Source organism: Pan paniscus, chromosome 11 (assembly GCF_029289425.2).
Source record: "Pan paniscus chromosome 11, NHGRI_mPanPan1-v2.0_pri, whole genome shotgun sequence".
NCBI lineage: Eukaryota > Metazoa > Chordata > Mammalia > Primates > Hominidae > Pan > Pan paniscus.
In genome coordinates, this window is record NC_073260.2 from 7,418,075 (window position 1) to 7,441,904 (window position 23,830).

At 41.1% G+C, this 23,830-nt stretch overlaps 1 protein-coding gene across 2 annotated transcripts in view; it reads left to right on the forward strand.

Annotated features, from left to right (window-relative positions):
* Positions 1-23,830, forward strand: part of MED27 (mediator complex subunit 27) — a 217,501-nt gene that overhangs the window by 140,700 nt on the left and 52,971 nt on the right. The gene's annotated exons all lie outside the window — the stretch shown is intronic.

The window sequence follows — 23,830 nt, forward strand, 5'->3', positions numbered from 1 at the left end:
CCAGAATATTATGTATTTGAAGAAAGTGTTCTGAGACTTGTGACTGATGACTTCTGGTTTTGCTGTTTCTGATTATGGTTTGCTCTGAACACGTCGCCTCATAATCTCCTAGAAGATGTTTGTATTTGCATGAATTCACCAAAGACAGGTGTGTTTTGGAAATACAGTGGGATAGAAATGCTAGATTATGTTATTAATTAGGAAGGCATAGAGACCTCAATGATGAGAAGCTTTTCTAGTGGTCTGTGTGATAATACTTGTATGTGCTTGAAGAATACTTCCCTGAACACAGATTTTTGAGGAACCACCACATTTTTTAAAAAGCAGAGTTTATTGAATAAGAATGATGGTTTCGATGGGCATCAGGGAGGTAAGGTTCAGGACTGGGTATTTTTTCCATCTATTCTGCTGTTGCTGCTTTGGAGCCTAGTGTGAACTCCCCGTATTTTAGCATTTTACTTGTGTGAAATCTTATAAATAGCCAGTCACCCAGGATGAGTTACTATTTACTCCAGCCGTTCATCTTAGGGGAGCATTGTGTGTGCATGTGTGTTTTGGTCTTAAGACAGGAAAAGATCTGGGCTTGTTAAATGTTTGTTACTTCGTTTGTGGGGAAAAAAAATTAGTGACATTCACCTGGATAACATAATACTTAAAATTTTTCTTTCAGTTAAAACATAAAGAAAAGGAGATAATGCGATTTTTTTTCATAGAAAAGGGAAACAGTTTTCTTCATATAAAATGCATCTGTCTACAGAACACAAAATATCGTCTGCCTCCAGAGGTTGCAGTGAGCTGAGATCGCGCCATTGCACTCCAGCCTGGGCAAAAGAGCGAGACTCTGTCTCAAAAAAAAAAAAAAAAAGTCTGCCTCAGTTAAATGTACAAATTGCCCAGATTTTAAGATACCCCTAGCAGTTGAAACATAAACCCTGCTCTCAGCATACCTGACAGGGCCCCAGAGAGTTAATGAAGATAAAAATGAATGCATCCTCAGTGAAATAGGTTTGTTCAAATTATTTCTGGGTCATTGAGCTCCCATTTCATAATGAGGGTGGGATTTGGCGTTGAAGGGAATGAGCAGAGGGAACAGGATTCCAGGCAAACAGGCCACACAGATGAGTTCCTTCCACCTGAGAAGGCAGGCATGTATTTCACAGTGATGGTCAACCTCGCCTGCTTTCCCATGGAGCTTCTGTCCTAATAGACTGATGAGAGAGTTTAGGGGCTCAATTCAAGGCAAGAATCACATTTCATATGCCCTGTTTATTTACTACCACTAACACCCATCCACCCCCGCTAATTCAGACACGTGGATCTAGGTGCCTACTTGTTACCTTTCTTCAGCAACACAGGAACTCACAGAAACTGGTGCTTACTTACAGGGCCAGTGGTAGGTGATTTGATTCAGAATCAGATTGCCATGGGCCATGGGGTTAATCATACTTTTAACATAATGCCTGCATTTGGCGTTTACTATTAAAAGTTGGAATTTTATGAGATGGCAAATCTCTAGGCTATTCACTGCTACCACATCCATCGTGAGGTGGGTGATGGGAATTCCTACCTGGAGGGGGAGCAGGACCAACAGATGCCACCTCCCCCACTACCTACTGCTAGTCACCTGTTCCCCGAAAAGTGTTTTCTGGAGATGAATCTGGAATAAATTGATTTATTCTGGAATGCAGTGTATTCCTGAAGGCTTTGGGGGCAAGCGAGACTGATGGGGAAAGACCAGTTAAGAGGCCGTTGAAGCAGGGTGCACTTGAGCAGTCTCAGCTGACACCTTCCTTTACCTCCCTCGGCAAATGTACGAACTGTGCCTGTGCTTTTGAAATAAAACGGCATTTCCTCCTGAATTGGCTGGGCTTCCTTGAATGCAGTCAACAGAAACTCTGATTGACTTACAAAAGGAAAGAGTTGGTTTTGGTTTTGCTGTTTGATGGTGCCAGGTGCATCAGACTCAGTGATTAATCTGACCTGCCCGACAGGACAAAAACCAGAGTAGCTCCAGGCATGTCAGGAACAAGATCAGGACAACGTTTTTTAGGGGGCCCCATGGCCCAAATGAAGGCAGTATTAACTGCCTTCCATCCCTGTGCATACAACCTGGGAAGAACACTCCTGCTGGCCTAGCCTGCAGTTGCTCCTTGCCCTGAGCCCAGAGGATGGGGGAGTCAGGCCTTGGCAGCCCCACAGAACTGCAAGGAGTGGAGGGGAAGTAATTCCCTAGAGGAACCAGCCGTCTGTATGGCACAGTGAACGTCTATGTGGACAGAGTCTTGTGGCTTACACAGCACTTATCTCATCTGGTCCTCACTGTGGCCCTCAAGGTGGGTAGCACCAACTGTGCTCATCTGACAAGTAGGAAACGGAGGCAGTTGTTTCCTGTGGCTGCGGGGACACCTATCCCTATCTCCCCAAGCCTCCAGGATGCTGTCCTCCTCTTGTCTCTGAGGACAGGTCATGCTGGTGGCAAGTAAGATTTGGACTACCAGGCACTAGGCTGGTGATTTTTTCTTTCTTTCTTTCTTTCTTTCTTTTTTTTTTTTTTTTGAGACAGGGTCTCACTTTGTCACCCAGGCTGGAGTGCAGTGGCGTGATCACAGCTCATTGCAGCCTCAACCGCCTGGGCTCAAGCAATCCTCCCACCTCAGCCTCCTGAGTAGCTGGGACCACAGGTGTGTGCCACCATGCCTGGCTAATTTTTGTATTTTTTGTAGAGACGGCAGGCTGGTCTCGAACTCCTGAGCTCAAGTGATGCGTCTGCCTCAGCCTCCCAAAGTGCTGGGATTACAGATATGAGCCACTGTACCTGGCCAATTTTTTCTTAAAATTTTTAAATTATGTAATTTGATATATACTAAAGAATATATGTAATGTATATGTAAATTATAAAGCTTAGATAAACCCATGAGCTCATCACTCGATTTGAGAAATAGAATATAAACAATATGGCTCCTCCCCAGTCCCTGCCTCCCGACCCGTGGTCATCTCCACCCTGAGAGGCACCCCTTCTCATTTTTAAAATGCAGTTTGCCACATGTGCCTGTATCCCTAAATAATGCCTCCTTGAGTTTTCAGCTGTGTAAAAATAGTATCATACTATGTATATTGTTTCTGAGCTGTATCCCTGATGGTGGTCGTATCTGGCAGTTTGATCATTGTCATCTAATGTCCATCCTGTGACTGTCCACACTTTATTCTTTCTCTTGCCAAGGCATGTTGGGGTTGTTTACAATTTTGCTTTATAAATAATGTTGGCATGAGCATTCTCTTGCATATGCCAGGATACTTTTTTTGAAAGTTTTTATTTTAATTTTTATGGGTACACAGTAGGTGTATATATTTATGGGGTATATGAGACACTTTGATACAGGCCTGTGATGTGTAATCATCAAATCCTGGTAAATGGATATCTGTCCTCTCAAGCATTTATTCTTTGTTTTATGAATTATCCAATTATACTCTTTTAGTTATTTTAAAATGTACAATTAAATTGTTATTGATTGTAGTCACCCTGTTGTGCTATCAAATACTAAGTCTTATTTATTTTTACTAACTACTTTTTGTACCTATTAAACATCCCCACTATCCTGCCCCCATACTCCCACCCCAACTACCCTTCTCAGCCGCTGGTAACCATCCTTATTCTATCTCCAGGAGTTCAATTACTTTAATTTTTACCTCCCACAAATAGATGAGAACATAACGAAGTTTATCTTTCTGTGCCTGGCTTATTTCACGTAACTTAACAACCTCCATTTCCACCCATGTTGTTGCAGATGACAAGATCTTGTACTTTTTTATGGCTGAGTAGTACTCCGTTGTGTATACGTACCACATTTTCTTTACCCACTCACCTCTTGATGGACACTAAGGTTGTTTCCAAATTTTGGCTATTGTGAACAGTGCTGCAACAAACATGGGGGTGCAGCTATCTCTTTGATATACTGGTTTCCTTTCTTTGGGGTATATATGCAGCAGTGGGATTGCTGGGTCATATGGTAGCTCTATTTTTTGGTTTTCTAAGGAACCTCAAAACTGTTCTCCATGGTGGTTGTACTAATTTACATTTCCACCAACAGTATACAAGGGTTCTCTTTTCTCCACCTCCTCACCAGCATTTGTTATTGCCCGTCTTTGGATAAAAGCTATTTTCACTGGGTTTTTGCCATTTGTATGTCTTCTTTTGAGAAATATCTATTCGGATCTTTTGCCTATTTTTTAATTGGATCATTAGATTTTTTTTTCCTGTAGAGTTCAAGCTCCTTATATATCCTGGCTATTAATCCTTTGTCAGATGGGTAGTTTGCAAATTCAGTAATATTGCAGATCCATTCTATGGACTGTCTCTTCACTTTGTTGATTGTTTCCTTTGCTGTACAGAAGCTTTTTAACTTGATATGATCCCATTTATCCATTTTTGCTTTGGTTGCCTATGTTTATGGGATATTACTCAAGACATTTTTGCTCAGGCCAATGTCCTGGAGAATTTCCCCAACATTTTCTTGTAATAGTTTCATAGTTTGAGGTCTTAGATTTAAGTCTTTAATCCATTTGTATTTGATTTTTATGTATAGTGAGAGACAGTGATCTACTTTCATTCTTCTGCATATGGAAATTAAGTTTTCCCAGCACCATTTATTGAAGGGACATCTTTTCCCCAATGTATGTTCTTGGCACCTTTGTCAAAAATGAGTTCACTGTAGGCGTATGGATTTGCTTCTGGGCTCTCTAGTGTCTTCCATTGATCTATGTGTCTTTTTATGCCAGTACCACGCTGTTTTGGTTATTATAGCTCTGTAATATAATTTGAAGTCAGGTAATGTGATTCCTCCAGTTTTGTTCTGCTCAGGGTAGCTTTTGCTATTCTGGATCTTTTGTGGTTCCATATAAATTTTAGGAATTTTTTTTCTATTTCTTTGAAAAATATCATTGGTATTTTGATAAGGCTTGTATTGAATGTGTATTGCTTTGGGTAGTATGGACATTTTAATATTGATTCTTCCAACCTATGAACATGGAATATCTTTCCATCTTTTTGTGTCTTCTTCAATGTCTTCTATCAGTGTTTTATAGTTTTCATTATGAGAGTTTTATAGTTTTCATTATGAGAGTTTTCATTATTTCTCAATTCTGTTTCTTTGGTTGATTCCTGGGTATTTAATTTTATGTGTGGCTATTGTTAAATCGGATTACTTTTTTATTTCTTTTTCAAATTGTTCACTCTTAGCATATAGAAATTCTACTGATTTCTGTATATTTTGTATCCTTCAACTTTACTGAATTTGTTTCTCAGTTCTAATGGTTTTTTGGCAGAGTCTAGGTTTTTCCAAATATAAGATCGGATCATCTGCTAACAAGGATAATTTGACCCTCTTCCTTTCCAATTTGGATGCCCTCTATTTTTTTCTCTTGTCTGATTGCTCTAGCTAGGACTTCCAGTATTATGGAAGGATGAAAGTGGGCATCCTTGTCATGTTCTAAATCATAGAGGAAAGGCTTTCAGTTTTTCCCTATTCAGTATGATGCTAACTGTAAATCTGTCATATATGGCTTTTATTATGTTGAAGTATGTTCCTTCCATACCCAGATTTTTGAAGGTTTTTATCATAAAGTGATGTTGGTTTTTATCAAATGTTTTTTCAGTATCAGTTGAAATGATCGCATGGTTTTTGTCCTTCATTCTGTTCATATGATGTTTCACATTAATTGATTTGTGTATGTTGAACCATCTTTACATCCCTGGAATAAATCCCACTTGGTTATGATGAATGATCTTTTTAATGTATTGTTGAATTCAGTTTGATAGTATTTGGTTGAGGATTTTTGCATCAATAAGCATCAGAAATATTGGCCTATAGTTTTCTTTTTTGTTGTTTCTTTGTCTGGTTTTGGTATCCGGGTAATACTGGCCTCATAAACTGAGTTTGGAGGTATTCCTTCCTCCTCTGTTTTTTGGAATACTTTGAGTAGGATTGGTATTAATTCTTCTTTAAATGTTTGGTAGAATTCAGCAGTGAAGCCATTGGATCGTGGGCTTTTCTTTACTGGGAGACTTTTTTATTACTGCATTAATGTCATTACTTGATATTGGTCTGTTCAGGTTTTAGATTTCTTCATGGTTCAATCTCGGTAGGTTGTATGTGTCTATGAATTTATCCATTTCCTCGAGGTTTTCCAATGTATTGGCATGTAGTTGCTCATAGTAGCCACTAATGATCCTTTTAATTTCTATGGTATCAGTTGTAATGTCTCCTTTTTCATCTCTTATTTTATTTGTATCTTCTCTCTTTTTTTTTTCCCTAATTAGTCTGGCTAAAGGTTTGCCAATTTTATTTTGTGTTTCCATTATCATTTATTTCAAGAAATTTTTCAGTTTCCTTCTTAATCTCTTAATTGACCCACTGGTCATTCAGGAGCATATTGTTTAATTTCCGTGTGTTTGTATGGTTTCCAAAATTCCTCTCATTATTGATTTCTAATTTTATTCCAGTGTGGTCAGAGAAGATGCTTGATATTCTTATAGTTTTTTTTTTAATGTGTTAAGACTTGTTTTTGTACCTAACGTATGGTCTGTCCTTGAGAATGGTCCATGTAGTCTTATCCTTGAGAGTGATCTGTGTGCTGAGGAGAAGAATATGTGTTCTGCAGTCATTGGATGAAATGTTCTGTAAATATCTATTATGTCCATTTGTTCTGTAGTCCAGGTTAGGTCTGATGTTTCTTTGTTGATTTTCTGTCTGGAAGATCTGTCCGATGCTGAAAGTGGGGTGTTAAATTATTGTATTGTGGCCTGTCTCTCTCCTTAGCTCTAATGATATTTCCTTTATGTATCTAGGTGTTCCATTGTTGGTTGTATATATATTTCCAATTGTGATATTCTCTTGCTGAATTGACCCCTTTAGCATTATATGATGACCTTCTTTGTCTCTTTTTACAGTTTTTGTCTTGAAATCTATTTTGTGTAAGTATAGCTACTCCTGCTCTCTTTTGGTTTCCATTGGCATGGAATATCTTTTTCCATCCTTTTATTTTCAGTCTGTATGTATCTTTGTAGGTGAAGGCTGTTTTTGTAGGCAGCAGATCAATGGGTCTTGATTTTTTATCTATTCAGCTACTCTGTCTTTTGATTGGAGAGTTTACTTATATTTGATTGGAGTTAGTTCACTTATACTCAGTGTTACTGTTGATAAGTAAGGACTTACTTCTTCCATTTTGCTGTTTTCTGGTTGTTTTGAGGTCTTCCTTCCTTCTTTTGTTCCTTTTAGTGAAGGTGATTTTCTCTAGTGGTATGATTTAACTTTTTGCTGTTTATTTTTTGTGTGTCCATTGTATATTTTCTAATTTGAGGCTACCATGAAGTTTGCAAATACTATCTCATAATCTGGTGTTTTATTTATTCATTCATTTATATTTTATTTTATTTATTTATTTTTGAGATAAGGTCTCACTCTGTCACCCAGGCTGGAGTGCAGTGGCACAATCTTGGCTCACTGCAGCCTCCGCCCCCTGAGCTCAAGTGATCCTCCCTCCTCAGCCTCCCGAGTAGCTGGGACCACAGATCCGCACCACCACACCCAGCTAAGTTTTTGTATTTTTGATAGAGACAGGTTTCACCATGTTACCCAGGCTGATCTTGAACTCCTGAGCTCAAGCAGTCTGCCCCCTTGGCTTCCCAAAGTGCTGGGATTACAGGCATGAGCCACCGCGCCCAGCCTTATAACCTGTTATTTTAAACTGATGACAACACTGCTTGCATAAACAAACAAACAAAAAAAAGGCAAAAAGACAACTAATAATAACTCTACACTTTTTCGTGGCCCCGCTTTTTAACTTTTGGTTGTTTTTCTTTATGTCCTATTGTACTACCTATATCTTGAAAAGTTATTATTTTTGATTGGATCATTGTTTAGTCTTTCTACTTAAGAGTAGTTTTCACAGTGCAATTACAGTATCATAATATTACGTGTTTTTCTGTGTGCTCACTATTACCAGCAAATTTTGTACCTTCAGATGATTTCTTATTGCTCATTTACATCCTTTTCTTTCTGATTGAAGAACTCCCTTTAGCATTCCTTATAGGACAGGTCTGGTGTGATGAAATCCCACAGGTTTTGTTTGTCTGAAAAAGTGTTTATTTCTCCTTCATGCTTGAAGGATATTTTCATAGGATATACTATTCTAGGGTAAAAGTTTTTTCCTTCAGCACTTCAAATATGCCATGCCACTCTCTCCTGGCCTGTAAGGTTTCCACTGAGAGGTCTGCTGCCAGATGGACTGGAGCTCCACTCTATGTTATTTGTTTCTTTTCTGTTGCTTTGTTCCTTTTAGGATCCTGTCTTTATCCTTGACCTTTGAGAGTTTGATTATTAAATGCCTTGAGGTAGTCTACTTCAGGTTAAAATTGCTTGGTGTTCTATAACCTTCTTGTACTTGAATGTTGCTGTCTTTCTCTAGTTTTGGACAGTGATCTGATGTTACCCCTTGGAATAAACTTTCTGCCCCTGTCTTTTTTCTCTACCTCCTCTTTAAGACCAGTAACTCTTAGATTTGCCCTTTAAAGCTATTTTTTAGGTCTGGATTACCAGGCAGAGACTTGGTTCTCTTCCCTTACTTTCTCCCAAACAAAGGGAGCCTCTCTCTCTCTGTGCTAAGCCACCTGGCGCTGGAGATGAGGTGATGCAAACACCGCTGTGGCCACCACTCCTGAGACTGTGCTGGGTCAGACTTGAGGCCAGCGCAGCACTGGGTCTTGCCCAAGGCTCGCTGTAACCACTATGCCTATGTTCATTCAAGGTGCTAGGACTCTACAGTCAACAGATGGGGAAGCCAGCCAGGTTTGTGTCCTTCCTTTCAGGGTAGCAAGTTCCCCTAGGTCCCAGGTGGGTTCACAGATGCTGTCTGAGAGCCAGGGATTGGAGTCAAAAACCTTAGAAATCTAGCTGGTACTCTATTCTACTGCAGCTGAGCTCCTTCCCACTCTTCCCTCCCCTTTCCACAGGCAGAAGAGCCTCTCCCAGTGACCACCACCACCACTGGTCCGTGGGGAGTTCTGCCAGGCCACTGCCAACGTTCACTGAAAGTCCGGGGGCCCTTCAGTCAGTGAAAAGTCCATAGTGATTGTACTAATTTACACTTACCATACAGGTGTGGTGAATGCTGCCACGCCTGAGACTCACCCTTCAGGGCAGTGGATTCCCCTCTGCCAGAGCAGGTCCAGAAATACCATCTAAGAGCCTAGGCCTGGACTCAGGGACCCCAAGAGCCCACTTGGTGCTCTACCCTCCTGTAGCCAAGCTGGTACCTAAGGGGCAAGGCAAAGTCCCCTTTACTTTTCCTTCTGCTTTTCTCCAGCAGAAGGAGTCTCTCCCCAGAACCACCACGGCTGGGAATGTGCTGGATCTCACTTGAAGCCAGCACGTCTCAGAGTCTCACCCAAGGCCCACGGCATACCACCTGGGTGTCACTGTTGGTTATTCTGGGCCCAAGGGCCCTTTGGTCAGCAGGTGATGGATCCTGCCAGGACTAGGTCCATCCCTTCAAGGGAGCAGATTCCCTTCTGGCCCAAGGTGTCGAGAAATATCATTTGGGAGCTAGGGCCTAGAATGGGGGCCTCATGACTGCCTGGTGCCCTATCCTGTTGTGGCTGAGCTGATGTCCAAGATGCAAGATGAAGTCCTCTTTACTCTTCGCTCTCCTGTCCTCAAGAAGAAGGAAGGGTCGCTTTCATTGCTGTGAACTGTGGTGCCTAGAATTGGGGGAAGGGTGGCGCAAGCACTCCCTTAGCCACACAGGCTACTGTCTCCCTGGGTCACATGCCGCCCTAGTCCACTGGCTCTAAGCCCAGCCCAGCACTAGAACTTGCTTAGGAATTGTAGTCCTTGTGGTCTAGACTGCCTTTCAAGTTTACCTAGAACCCCAGAACACTTTAGCACACGCTGGCAAGGCTTGCTGAGAAACTCAAGTTCCCACACTGGGGTGGGTGATTTCTCTCTGGCCAGAACTGGTCCAAATACTCCCTCTGTGGATACGGCATCAGCTGAGCCCAGCATGGCTTTACTCTCCACTGTGTCAGGGCAGCACTGAGTTCAATGGCAAGTCCCCCAGTCGCTGTGCTCTCCCTCACCCAAGTGTGCAGATCCTCTCCAGGCCATTTGGCAGCTGCTGGAGGAAGGAGGAGGGGTGGTGTCACTCAAGACTGTCTTTCCTCCCCTTTTCAATGCCTCTTTCAGTGAAATAAAGTTAAAACAAGATACTGTGATTGCTTACCTGATTTTTGATTCTTATTATGGTGCTTTTTTGTGCGTAGTTGTTAAAAATTGGTGTTCCTGCAGGGGGGATGGTCGGGGGAGGCTTCTATCTGGCCATCTTGCTCCACCCACCTCAGGATACATTTTTAAGCGTTAGCCCAAGCCACAGAGCCAGTGCAGACTCCTCTCTGGAGGAGCAGGGAGGTGTTGTGATCAGTAGGGAAAGACGGCATTTTCCTAAGAGCCACCTGAGTTGTGAAACCTGATGTTGCAGTGCCCACATGGGTGTCCAGAGCGGCTCCTGTTAAACAGCCTTGGTTCTACAGTAACACATTCCACTGATTTTGTTGTTGTTCTAAATCTCATCTGCTTTTGGTATATGAGTGTAGAGGGCTTGGGGGTTGTTTGTGCATATGCATGGGAAAGCAGCATGAAGTCACTGGACTTCAGGCAATTTATGGACAAAAGGCAGGTTTTGGTGATCCCATTTTGGCTTCCTCCTTCACCAAGCAGTCCCTGCCAAGAAGCTCCTGACATGCCTGGAGCAACCCTGGCCTTTGTCCCTCGTGGCAGGTCCAATCTGTAATTGGGAGTCTCAGTCCATCATCGACAGTTTCTTCAGAGTATAAAAAGGGAAAAGGGAGGGGGAGACTACCAAATTGGCACTTTTTGAGCCCTCTGTATATTTCAGCTTGGCTTATCTAAAGCCAAACCAGCTTTTTGTTGTTGGCCTGGAAGCACCAGGGCTTCGGGGCCAATCAGAACCTTAGGAGTAGTCACCTCCTAGCCTGAGGACTGTGTTTGATATGGAGCACATGCTGGAGGCCCCTTCACAATTGTGAACCCACAGGGAGTTCACTCTTAGGAGAGGAGATGGGGTGAGAGGAGGGGAGGAAGGACAAATGGGCACTCAGCATTTGCTGAATGAATACATGAATGGCAGAAATAAAAGCATCTTTGACTTTCATATGTATCCGTTTGTCCATATTGGCAGAAATGGGGATCTGCTCTTTGGCTACTCAGGGGAGAAGGAATGACACTTGTGACTGATTTGATTCTGAAATTGCCAAGACAGTTACTGGCTTAACTTCTCGTGTCCTTGTAAGCCTTAGGTAATCGACTGTAGCCTATACAATCCAAGCCCTAGCTAATGTCAAATCTAAACTTGCAGCCTCTTGCATAATCTTTAAATACATTGTGGTGCTGTCTGCTCTGTTTCGGGGCTGTTTTGGTATTGTGTAAATTAATAACTCATGATTTAATAAATCTTGTTTCCGTTCTTTGAAGATATGAGCACAGTTATCCAAAAATAAATCTAGCTATGTTGATATTTAGTGTCAGTTAATCTACCGCCTAACATCCCATTATTAATTTTCTTCGAACAGTCAAAATATTTTAAGAGCTTAACTGAATCAGACTGGAACAAGCTGCTGGCTTCTCTCGGCATTTAAAATATTAATTTACAATTTTTGACTGATCTATTAGGTAGAAAAATGTAAGAAAAGAAAAAAGCTTCAACCATGACATTGAAAATATATCTTGGTATTTTATCATGTTTATTTAGATGTTATTTGATTTGCAAAGGATGAAACTCATTTATCAGTCTTTCTAAATCGACATTTTAACCAACCTTCAATTTCCATAACGTATTCATACCCTGCTTGTGAATGACACATCTTGTTTTCAACCATTTAGACTAACATTATCTCATTGTACTCCACCCCGAGTTCTTTGAGGTAGGAAAGACTGTTGAATAGCTAGACTGCTTAATTATTTGGGGCCTTGATTTCTCCACTGAGTTCAATAGTGCTCAGGCTTGAAAAGGACTAAGAGTCACCAGCGTAGTTTGTGGGAAATGCACATTCTTGACAGGCAGTACAGAAATTCCAATTCAGCAGCTCTGGGGAACCCAGGAGGCCAGGACGGCTAGAGGGGAAGCAGGGAGTGAGGGGAAGGACGGTGGCGTCCTGGAGCTCTACCTTTTCTCACTGCTGTGTTTCTTGGGCATCTCAGCTGAGTCTCAGGTAATCTGTGGAGTACATTTTGAGAACTCCTTTGTGCCCTTGGAGTTCTGATGAAGGCTGGCCTTTTTGGTAAGTCCCAGCTCTAGTGTCAAACTGGCTTATGAGATATGCTACTAAGGCGTTCATATTTATTCAGTAAATACTCACTGAGCCCCTGGAGATGAAGGCATAGTTCTAGGCACTGTTCGGCATGGACCACACGAAGTTTTTGCCCTCACGGAGCCTGTCTGTAGCATAGAAAATGGACAAGAGACCAGCAACTTGGATAAAATGATGTCAGATGGTGATAAAGCTAAGAAGAACCGAAGCGGGGTGGCCAGAGCACAGAAGTGAAGGGAAGAAAGGGAGAAGTTGACACCACCTAAGCAGGAGATACCAGTCTGGGCCTCACAGGCTGGGAGGAGGGCTCCCTGCTTAGTGAGGTGTCCCTGTCATTTTAAATTCAGATGTACAAATTTGGATTCATCATGACCCTTGACTCATGACACACTGTCATCACTAACGCAGGCATGGCCCTTTCATATTGGTTTATTTATAGTGCAGTGGACATCTTTGAACATAGAACTGGACCAGGAGCTGGAGCATGATTGGCAGCCTGTGCTGCCTGGGACTGCCCCCCACCGCCCCCGCAGGAGCTGCTGTCCCCCGGCGTGTTTATCATTCTTTCTCCTGTTTTGGAGGGGATGCTTCACCATATATATATGCATATTCCTAAATTTATTCTTTAATTTTCCCTGGGTTTTAACTTAATTTATTTTAAAGAGATTATATGTTGTCTTCAGGGACTTAATTTTTCACTGAACATTTTGTGTTTTTTACTAAATTTCATTCAATTTGTTGGTTTAGCTATAGCTTATTCATTTTCACTGATAGGAAATATTCCATTATCAGAATATATACTAATTTATTTATCCATTTTTCAATCAATGGTCATTCGATTTATTTCTGGGTTTCTGTTTTTCTATTATAAACAGTCCTGCTCTTACATTTTAAAATAATGAAGAGTGTAATTGGATTGTTTGTAACACAAAGTATAAATGCTTGAGGGGAAAAACACCCCATTCTCCATGATACGGTTATTACGCATTGCATGCCTGTATCAAAACATCTAATGTATTCCATAAATATATACAACTCTTATATACCCACAAAAAAATAAGAATAAAATAAGCAAATAAACAGTCCTGCTCAGAACATTCTTGTTCGTGTTCCATAGTACCCGTGGGCTACAGTTTTTCTTGGATCTACTCCTAGGAGTGGAATTGCTTGGTTTAGGACAGTGGTTCTTAACTGGGAGTGATTTTTGCCTCCCAGCAGACATCTGGCAAGGCCTAGAGATATTTTTAATTGCCACAACCTGGGGAAAGTGATGTTCCTGTCATCTATTGGGTAAGCGTGAGAACAAAAATGTAGACCTAAATAAATAAACAAGCAAAGAAAATATCACCTAGAGAAAGAAACACTGAAAATATTACACACATAACTATAGAATGATATGACCAAGTTGAGACCACACATATTGGTCATATCAATAAATATGAATTAATTTAACACACTTATTGAAGGCTTTTTAAAGGTGATGATGATGTGGAAAAATAGGTATGCATTAAAGGATAGGAAAACACCACAAAAAGAAAAGCTACCAAGGGAGCTAGCCCTGTCAAGCATTAAAACATACCCTAAAACCTGTATCATTAGAACAGTGCAGTACTGGCTCATAAGTAGACAAACAGGCTAGTAGAATAAAATAGGCTAGACATAGACCCAAGTACATGTGGAAATTTAGTATGATGCAGGTGGCATCTCAAGTCAGTAGGGCCTCAGTCATAAAAAGGAAAAACACCTTCAGATGGTCAAAAACATCATTAGAAAATCAAAAGACAGCCAAGCTGGAAGAAAATATTTGCAACATACATTACAGACAGGACTAATATCCCTAAAATTATTTTTTAAACCATAAAAATATAGGGTAAAAGACCAAAAATGGGATAGAAAATGAGGAAAAGAAACAGACAATTCACCAAATTTTAAATATATGTATGAGTTACTTAAACAGATGAAAAGATGTTCAACCTTACCCATAATTAGGGAAATGCAAATTAAAATTGCACTGAGGTACCATTTCTCACCTACCAGATTGGCAAAAATTAAAAAAACATAACAACAGGTTCTGTTGGTAAAGGCTGTGGGGAAACGCCCTCTCATACCTTGCTAATGAGAATGCAGATTCATCCAACTGTTTTGAAGGGACTTTGGCAATGTCTAAGAAAACTATGTACATCACACTTCCAACAATATATGAAAATACATATATACCATTATTAACTGAAGCTTGTTTGTAATTGTAGAATATTGGAAATAGCCGAAATGCCTGTGCAGAGGCGTGTGATTGAATACATTATGATACACTCGCACAATGGAGCCACATCACTTTTTTTTCCATCTTCAGAAAAGAATGAGAAAGACCTCTATGACTCACATGCAGTGATTGCCAGGATATATTGTTAATAGAAAAAAAGCAAAATGCAAGAGTATCCTTAATACGCTTACTTTTTCTGGAAAAAAGGAGATATAAAATACCCTTATTTGCTCATTTCTACTGGGGAAACAACACAGGAAAGAGAAACCTGAAGCAGAGAAATTGGTTATGGGTGGGTAGATGGGAAAGGCATGTCACAGGTGAGGAGCGGGGAATAGAGGAAGGCAGGTGTGTGTTGGGGAGGCCTGACTGAGTATACCTTCTTACGTAGTTCTGACCGTTAGAACATGTGAATGTTTCACATACTCGAAAAAATAAATAAACTGGACAAGATTTTAAAAAAGAAGAATGCAAAACAAGTAAATTGAAATGTATTTCAATTGAATAATGTGACCATGCCTTAGGGGATAGGAGAGGGATAGAGAACTAACACTGGTAACCTTTGAACTTGACATTTTGACCCTAAACCCTTAAGCTAGGGATTATAATAACTGTGAACTAATATTAAACTTCAGTTGGTTAACTGGTTTTTCACAGTGGTTTGGATTAGTGATTCTGAAACTATGTGTATTCTAGGTTTGAGCAAATACGGAAATAAATTGTGGATAATGGGAGCCAAGTTTCATCCCTTTGGAGAGGGAAATTATAAAGATGGAAAGAGGAATGCCAAAAGTCAACCCTCAGTGTGTTGGACTGCAATTGGAAGTATCAGTATCAATGGATTGTTTTTAATGTATGGATGTAGAAATAGATATAGATGTGTCTGTACACAGGAGTGCATGTTTCCCAATTCTGTCTGCTGAGAAGGTCTAGAAGCAGTGAGACCCCAGGAACAGTGAGCACAACTATCATCCACATATTAGTTTCTAAATATCATTCTCACTAATAGGAACTCCTTGGAGAAGTGGCTGATTCCAGAATGGGAACAGGAAAAGATGAGCCTGGAGCATCTTGCTGTGCCAGAAAGTAAGGAAGTGCCCAAAGAATGATAGGGACACATCAAAGGACACAGGCTGGGCACGGTGGTTCACGCCTGTAATCCCAGCACTTTGGGAGGCCGAGAATGGTGGATCACTTGAGGTCAGGAGTTTGAGACCAGCCTGGCCACCATGGCGAAACCCCGTCTCTACTAAAAATACAAAAATTATAGCATTAGGAGATATACCTAATGCTAAATGACGAGTTAATGGGTGCAGCACACCAACATGGCACATGTATACATATGTAACAAACCTGCACATTGTGCACATGTACCCTAAAACTTAAAGTATAATAATAATAAAATAAAATAAAGAAAAAAATAAAAATAAAAATACAAAAATTAGCTGGGTGTGGCGGTGCATGCCTGTAATCCCAGCTACTCAGGAGGCTGAGGCAGGAGAATTGCTTGAACCTGGGAGGTGGAGGTTGCAGTGAGGCAAGATCGTGCCACTGCACTCCAACCTGGGTGACAGAGTGTGACTGTGTCTCAAAAAAAAAAAAAAAAAAAAGACACAGAAGCCAGTTGAAAGGAGCCTCCTACTCACCAAACCCAGGACAATTGAACACCAAAATAAATAACACTCATAATGGATTACAATCCATTGAATACAGTAGTAATCCTTGAGTCCATACTGATTTAAGTAAATACATGAGTAAAAAATTGAAAGCTATCAGTGTAAGAATAGCTCATGGTATATTGCTCATTTCTTTAACAATAGCTGTGGGGAAGCTCTTTCTTTTTTTATTTTTATTATTTTATTTTATTTTATTTTTTATTATACTTTTAAGTTCTAGGGTACATGTGCACAACGTGCAGGTTTGTTACATATGTATACATGTGCCACGTTGGTGTGCTGCATCCGTTAACTCGTCATTTACATTAGGTATTTCTCCTAATGCTATCCCTCCCCCCTCCCCCCTCCCCGTGACAGGCCCCGGTGTGTGACGTTCCCTACCCTGTGTCCAAGTGTTCTCATTATTCAATTCCCACCTATGAGTGAGAACATGCAGTGTTTGGTTTTCTGTCCTTGCAATAGTTTGCTTAGAATGATGGTTTCCAGCTTCATCCATGTCCCTACAAAGGACATGAAACTCATCCTTTTTTATGGCTGCATAGTATTCCATGGTGTGTATGTACCACATTTTCTTAATCCAGTCTATCGTTGGACATTTGGGTTGGTTCCAAGTCTTTGCTTTTGTGAATAGTGCTGCAGTAAACATACGTGTGCATGTGTCTTTATAGCAGCATGATTTATAATCCTTTGGGTATATGCCCAGTAATGGGATGACTGGGTCAAATGGTATTTCTAGTTCTAGATCCTTGAGGAATTGCCACACTGTCTTCCACAATGGTTGAACTAGTTTACAGTCCCACCAACAGTGTAAAATTGTTCCTATTTCTCCACATTCTCTCCAGCACCTGTTGTTTCCTGACTTTTTAATTATTGCCATTTTAACTGGTGTGAGATGGTATCTCATTGTGGTTTTGATTTGCATTTCTCTGATGGCCACTGATGATGAAGGAAAGCTCTTTCTTACAGTAGAATGTGAACTAAGAAATGCAAAAGAAATTAGAAAATTGGGTAGCCACCATAGTAATTGTTTCAGACAAGAATCAAGAATCATCAATGGATGCTAAAATTTATGGGTGACAGTTTGACGACGGACTGGGTGTGTGTGCAGAGAGAGTGCAGATGTGAGTTTGCGGCAGGTGCAGGGTAGTGCTAACAGGGCGCCTAGATGAAGGGTGTACGGGAATTCTTTGTACTATTGTTGGAACTTTCTGTGAACCTGAAATTGTTTAAAGTTGTTTCAGAATAAGAAATTAACATTTGTAAGCATGCATATTTAGATATCCACATTGGATGAAATGATATATGTTTGGCCCAGAATCTGACTGTTGCTTCTACTCTCCGCAATGCCGCCATCCCTCTCCAAGCCTCTGGTCCCTCACACCTAGATTATTATAGCTGCCTCCTGCCTGGCCTCCCCACTCCCATCTTGCCTCTCATCAGTTCTCCACGTGAAGCCAGAGCCTTTTAAAGGGAAAATCAGGCATGTATCTTCTCTCTTCAGAACCTCCAATGGCTTCCCATTTCCCTCCAGTGAAAGCCTGTGTCCCCTCTGACAGCCCATCATCTGCCCCTGACTCCACCCCCTCTCGCCCACCACTAGGCTCAGTGCTGCCTTAAGGCCTTTGGCCAAAGGTTTCCCCAGGCCCCCATTCCTCCTAGTCTTCAAGGCTCTGCTCTCCGGTCTCTTCTACAACCATGTACAACTGACTACACCCCAACTCCTTATCTCCTTAACAGCCTTTATTTTCTTTCGTTGTACCTTATCACTTTCTAATGTAGGATATGATTTCCTTATTGTTATGCTTATTGCTTTTGTGTTTCCTCTGGAAAGACCCTAAGTTCCACACAGGAGAGATGTTTGTCTCTTTTGTTCATTGATATGTCCCAACCCCCTAGAAGAATGCCTGGCACAGAGTAGGTGTTGAGTAATTATTGGTTGAGTAAGTGTTGATTCAGATTCATGCATGTATGTGTAAAGAGATGAAAATTAAATGTCTTCTTTCAAATACTGAGATGAGCGATTAGGGAATGATATATTATTAAATGAGCCTGAAATACAGACTGTGCAATCCTGGTTTTGAGAAAAACAGACATATACCTATTGATAAGCGCACTTGTAAACAGGCTAGAGGGGATATCTGTATACTGCACTGTTAGAGAGGAGTGTTTATCTCATGGTGGGTGGGGCAAGATCATTAGTTTCTTTACTTTCTGCTTAAGACACCGAAGTATTGTTTGATCACTTTTACTAGAATCATGCATTAAGGCCAGGTGTGATGGCTCACGTCTGTAATCCCAGCACTTTAGGAGGCTGAGGCAGGTGGATTGCTTGAGTGCAAGAATTCAAGACCAGGCTGGGCAACATGGAAAAACCCCATCTCTACAAAAAATTTAAAAAATTAGTCAGGCATTGTGATGCATATCCTGTAGTCCCAGCTACTCGAGAGGCTAAGGTGGGAGGATCACCTGAGCCCCGGAGGTGGAGGTTGCAGTGAGCCATGATCACGCCACTGCACTCCAGCCTGGGTGACACAGCGAGACCCTATGTCAAAAAAAAAAAAGGAAGAAGAATTATGCATTATTCTTAGAATTACAATTTACAAAGGAAAAACTTTACAGTATAAAGTTTCCTTTCAAGTATAAAATTCATGGGGTACATAGTGGCCTGATGCTAGAGGTTTCCTCAGCCAGTGTCTTTGTTCTTATGAGCATTCCCTGTGCTGGGCACTGTGTGCAGTCTTTATCCGCACTGTTGTACTCACCCCTACTTGGGACCCCAGGAGGTGGGTGGCATTATCCCCCGTTTTCCAAATGAAAAAACAGGCTTGAAGAGGCTCAAGCCCACAACGCTACAGTACTAAGTGACAGAGTGACAATTTGGATCCCAGTCTGACTTGAGAGTTCAAACTTTCATCCTTAAAAAAAAAATCACTTGAAGCCAAATGCTCAGCTCTTCCCCAGCCTGCAGCATGTCATGCTTGCTTGCTTGCCACCCACTTGGGCCCTCAGCTCCCTAGAGTCTCCAACCTCCCTGTAGCCAGAGGTGAACTTAGGACCCAGCAACCGAGGCAGAGAACTGCCTCAGAAATTGTTCTGGGCCCACTCAATTCTGAGATCTCTTAGGCAAAATATGTGCTATGCTTCCATCTTAAATATGTATGCCAAAGCTGTACTTGGCTTTTTATCTTTTGGAGGCAAGTGATTTCAAGTTCCATGTAGATACGGCGTTCTGTCTAAAACCTAGTAATGTCATTTTGTGGGAGTTCCCCATCCTCCTCCTCCCTACTCCCTACTCTTGAAATTGCTATTATCTTTATCTCAGGGCTCTTAACCTTGGGTCCATGAACTCCTGGGAGGTAGTGGATGGGTTTCAGGAAACCTCTGAACCCCGCAGTTTTCTGTGTGTGGATGTCCTTCTGTGCCTTCTTCTGAGGGAGAGGGTCTGTGACTTTCATTAGAATAGGAGGCTCATTCCCAAAGCAGGTTAAGGACGCTGGTCATAGGCCTTAGCTAGAACTCGGAGGCCGTTCTCCGTAGGCTTTCTGCTGACCTGCAGGTCCAGCTTCTCTTCTCTGAACTCTTGTTTCATACTCAGTACACTGGAACATGTGTGTTTCATTTCCGGGTGAATTTCTGGTGGCTTGCACATTAAAGCACAGTGGGAGAGATCCTACTGTTGAGGAAAATGGCCGCGTAAAGGAAGCAGAAGGAGTTGCTTTCAGGCACCAGACTGGAACAGCTTGAAAAAAAAATGCTTGGGCATTAAACCTGTTTTTCAGTTTTCTGACAGCTAAGTCATACAGAAAGAAAACACTTTATGTTACATAGTTTTTATTTTGTGTCAAAAACATACTAAGTCAAATTTAGAGATAAATGGTTTTTTCTTAGAACTAATTTCAGGGAGTTGTTTGTTTGTTTGCTTGGCAAATACTACTTACTAGGTATACATTGTCTGTTTAGTTAATTTCTACAGCACAGTCATTCCCAGAGGCAGTGGTGCACTTATATCTGTCCAGTGAATGTATGTTTAGGACTTAAAGATAACAGAATTTCCCTAAGATTCCACAAAAATATTTAGTCTACATTAGCAGTAGCCTAGTTAGGCAATCTAGATTGTCCCCCTTTTTCAAAAATGCTAATATGCCCAAATCATCAGACTCATAATTTCTGAAGATACCTTTGAAAGCCCCATAATTCAGATCTCTGGTTTCCTTCCACAAATTTCAACTGCATTTGTCCCAAAGAGGTGGAAAACATATTCCTCCATCCCTAGCAGGTATATTTCAATGGCTGGCATTTACAATAGTGAATTTAAATGTTGGAGAAGGCAATTCCACCTCCAAGGGAATTTTATTGGATTTTACTTTTAAAATATTTTGAATGTATGAAATTAATGCTAGGTAGAAACAGGTGGCACTTGCCTTTTTGAGACAGGGTGAAACTGTTTTTAAAATTTAGAAAAGTGGGTTGAGTGAATGCATAGTACTACCACTGCCTTTATTTTTATTTTTATTTTTTTTAAGACTGTCTAATTCAGTTTTAGTCAGTGATAAATGCTGGATGTTTTCAGGCCAGACTACTTGTCTTACGCTTATCCTACACCCTTTGGATCCCTTGCAACTTGTCTCCAATTTAACATTTTTCTGTTCCAATACTTATCTTCATTCTTGTAACAAATGCTTATTGATCAAATACTATGTGAAAGATAACCCCAAACTGTAATCTCTAGCACTGATTACATTGCGAGTGGCATCCCCATTGTCACCCACAATGCCACATGCATTCTTCCTGATGTGCTATCAGCCTACCTCGTCCCTGCACACCAGCCCCCCACCCCATCTTCACTGCTCTCATCTCCTGTCGTCTGAACCCTTGCTCCAGCCGTCTCATTGGTCTCCTGGTCTACCTGCTTTGAAACACTCTGCCTCCCCTCATCTTCCACACTGGACTCATCATTCCAGAGATGCCAGTCTGCTACCCTGTTGGCTCCTGTTGCTTGCAGGATAAAGCCCCCCCTTTCTAGGATAGGTGGTGTACGTGGTCTGTATAACCCGGCCTCAGTTGACCTTTCTCCTCTTCTTCCCTCTCTCCTCCCTTCCCTGGGTATCCTCAGTATTCTCTAAGGTTTCTCAGTGGAGGCACTGTTGGCAGTTTGGATGGAACAATTTCAGTTCCAGTATATGGAACTGGCCAGCATATTGCAGAAGGTTTAGCATTCCTGGCTCCAATCTGCTAAATGCCAATAGCTCCCTGACTTACTGTGACAAGCAAAAATACCTTCCCATTTCCAGGGGCTCCTTAGGAACAAGATTCCCATGCCTGGTGCTTTGTACCTGCATTTCTGCCTATGGCACCCTTCTCCAACTGCTGCCCCTTCTGGCAAAATGGCTGTGCATTCTTTGAGATCGGGCTCTAATGTCATCTTTCAAATGCCTACCCTTATTTCCAGGCCGAGATAGCCCCACCTTCCTTTATGCCCCTAGAATCCCATTTATGCCTGTATTGAAGGGGTGTGCTGTGTGCAAAGAGGATTGTGGATTGATCTTAAATGGATCACTTTGCTTTAGAATGCCATCTGATGGTACCTACAGTATCATATATTGCTGTGCACAGTGCCTTTAGGAAGATGGTAACCGGGAGGTGCTGGGAGCTGGCCAGTGCCCTATTAACATCTGTTGTGTTCCACCTCGTGCCATAGCATGCCAGAGCCCTTGGTACTAGATACAGGGAGCTTCACAAAGAAGGGTTCTCTTGGGACTTCATAATTTCTATAGGACAAAGAGATAATGTAAATTATTAGTGTTAGCCTTGTTGTTCGAAGAACAGTGGTATTGATCAATAGACTGTGGATCCCTTGCAACTTGTCTTAGGGTTTGTATTTTACCAAATGGAGCCATTTCTCTCCAAACCCACTGCAGTCAATAATGTGCCGCAAAAATGATGTTTCTCTTCCTGACCCATAAGCTTTGTTTCGAAGAGTTATTAACACAGAAGCCCAAGCTGCTGTTTTCTTGTAGACAATCGGGTTGTCCTGATTCAAATTTATACATAGCAATTGAATCTCATTAACTTGGACTTATACTGTATAGACCAAGCATGTAAATAATTGAAACCTTCCAGGGCTATATTAAATCTTCAACTGATTTTAAAAGCAGTTTATCTTGATATTTTACTTTATTTCTTAATCCCATTCTACACAGTTGATTTTTCCTCCAGTTAATCTTTTCATTGTGTTTATACATTGAGATAAAACAGTTGCTCAATTTTAATAAAAATGACATGCACAATTCCTTTCTGTTGGCGATTGAACTTAAAAATTAGTATGCATTTACACTAATATGGTCTATGGTATTATTGATTATATAAATTGTATTATATTGGATTTTAATAAAAGTTAATTTAACTAATTGTACTACATGTAGTTACAGGAATAGTAGTCATCATTCTTATCATCATCGTAAGTAACCTGACTTGTAAGCAAATTGTAATTAGCGGGCAGGCTCTGGAGCCAGGCAGCTTGGGTTCAAATCCTTGTTTGGCCATTTCTACTCATGTGAGTTTGAGTAGTCAGTCTCTGTGCCGTCATTTGCCACTCTGTAAAGTGGAGCTAATTGAAGCCTTCCTTTTGGGGGTTGCCATGAAAATTGCCTATTTAATTCAGATAGCATTGCTTACAGCTGTGCCAGTGGGCAGTGGGCATGGGAGTGGGAGGACAGTGGTTTCTACTAGACACTTGTTGAAGATCATGAAATGTTGTAGGCCTTGTTCATGCACTTAATTACCACAGCAACTGTTGATCCTAAACAATGTGATTATTAAAAAGTGCCATTGTTTCCATTCAAAAATCCTTTGTAAATAATCTGGGTTCTTTAATCAAACCTAGAGTGAAAATTCTTGTCTTTTCCCCCTCCCCATCTTGAGTTACGTTTTTAGTTAGGATTCCATGGTGACAGTTCTTGTGTCTGCTTTTAAGGTGACTCATTATTGATCATGCTTATTTCACTGCGCATCCATCTATGTCCAGTTCTTTCAATTACAAAGATGTGTGAGACTTGCCAAATGGAATTTTGGAGTAGATGCTTTGTTAGTTTTTGCCTTAAAATAAGCTATCATAATACTAGCTACAGTTTATTCAGGGTCGCCTCCCCCTTCACTGGCTATCCCTTCTTGGTCTCCTTTATAGATTGCTCCTCATCTCCCCAAAACATTGACGTGTCTGGGAGCTCAGCTTTTGGTCTTGTTCCCTCTATGTCTACTCCTACTCCCTAGATAATCTCATACATCTCATGGCTTTAAATGGTTCTATTTGCTGGCTGCACCCAAGTTGACATCCTTAGTCTTGGCCTTTCCCTGGACTTCAGCCTCAGATTAATCTGCCTGTTCATGTCGCCATTTGACTTCCACATTTGCTGCTTGAGATTCTTCTGTTGCCCACGCCAGAATTCTTGGAGTTGTCCTTGCCTCATCTTTCTCCCATACTTCACAATCAATCCATTGGTAAATTCCATGGGTTCT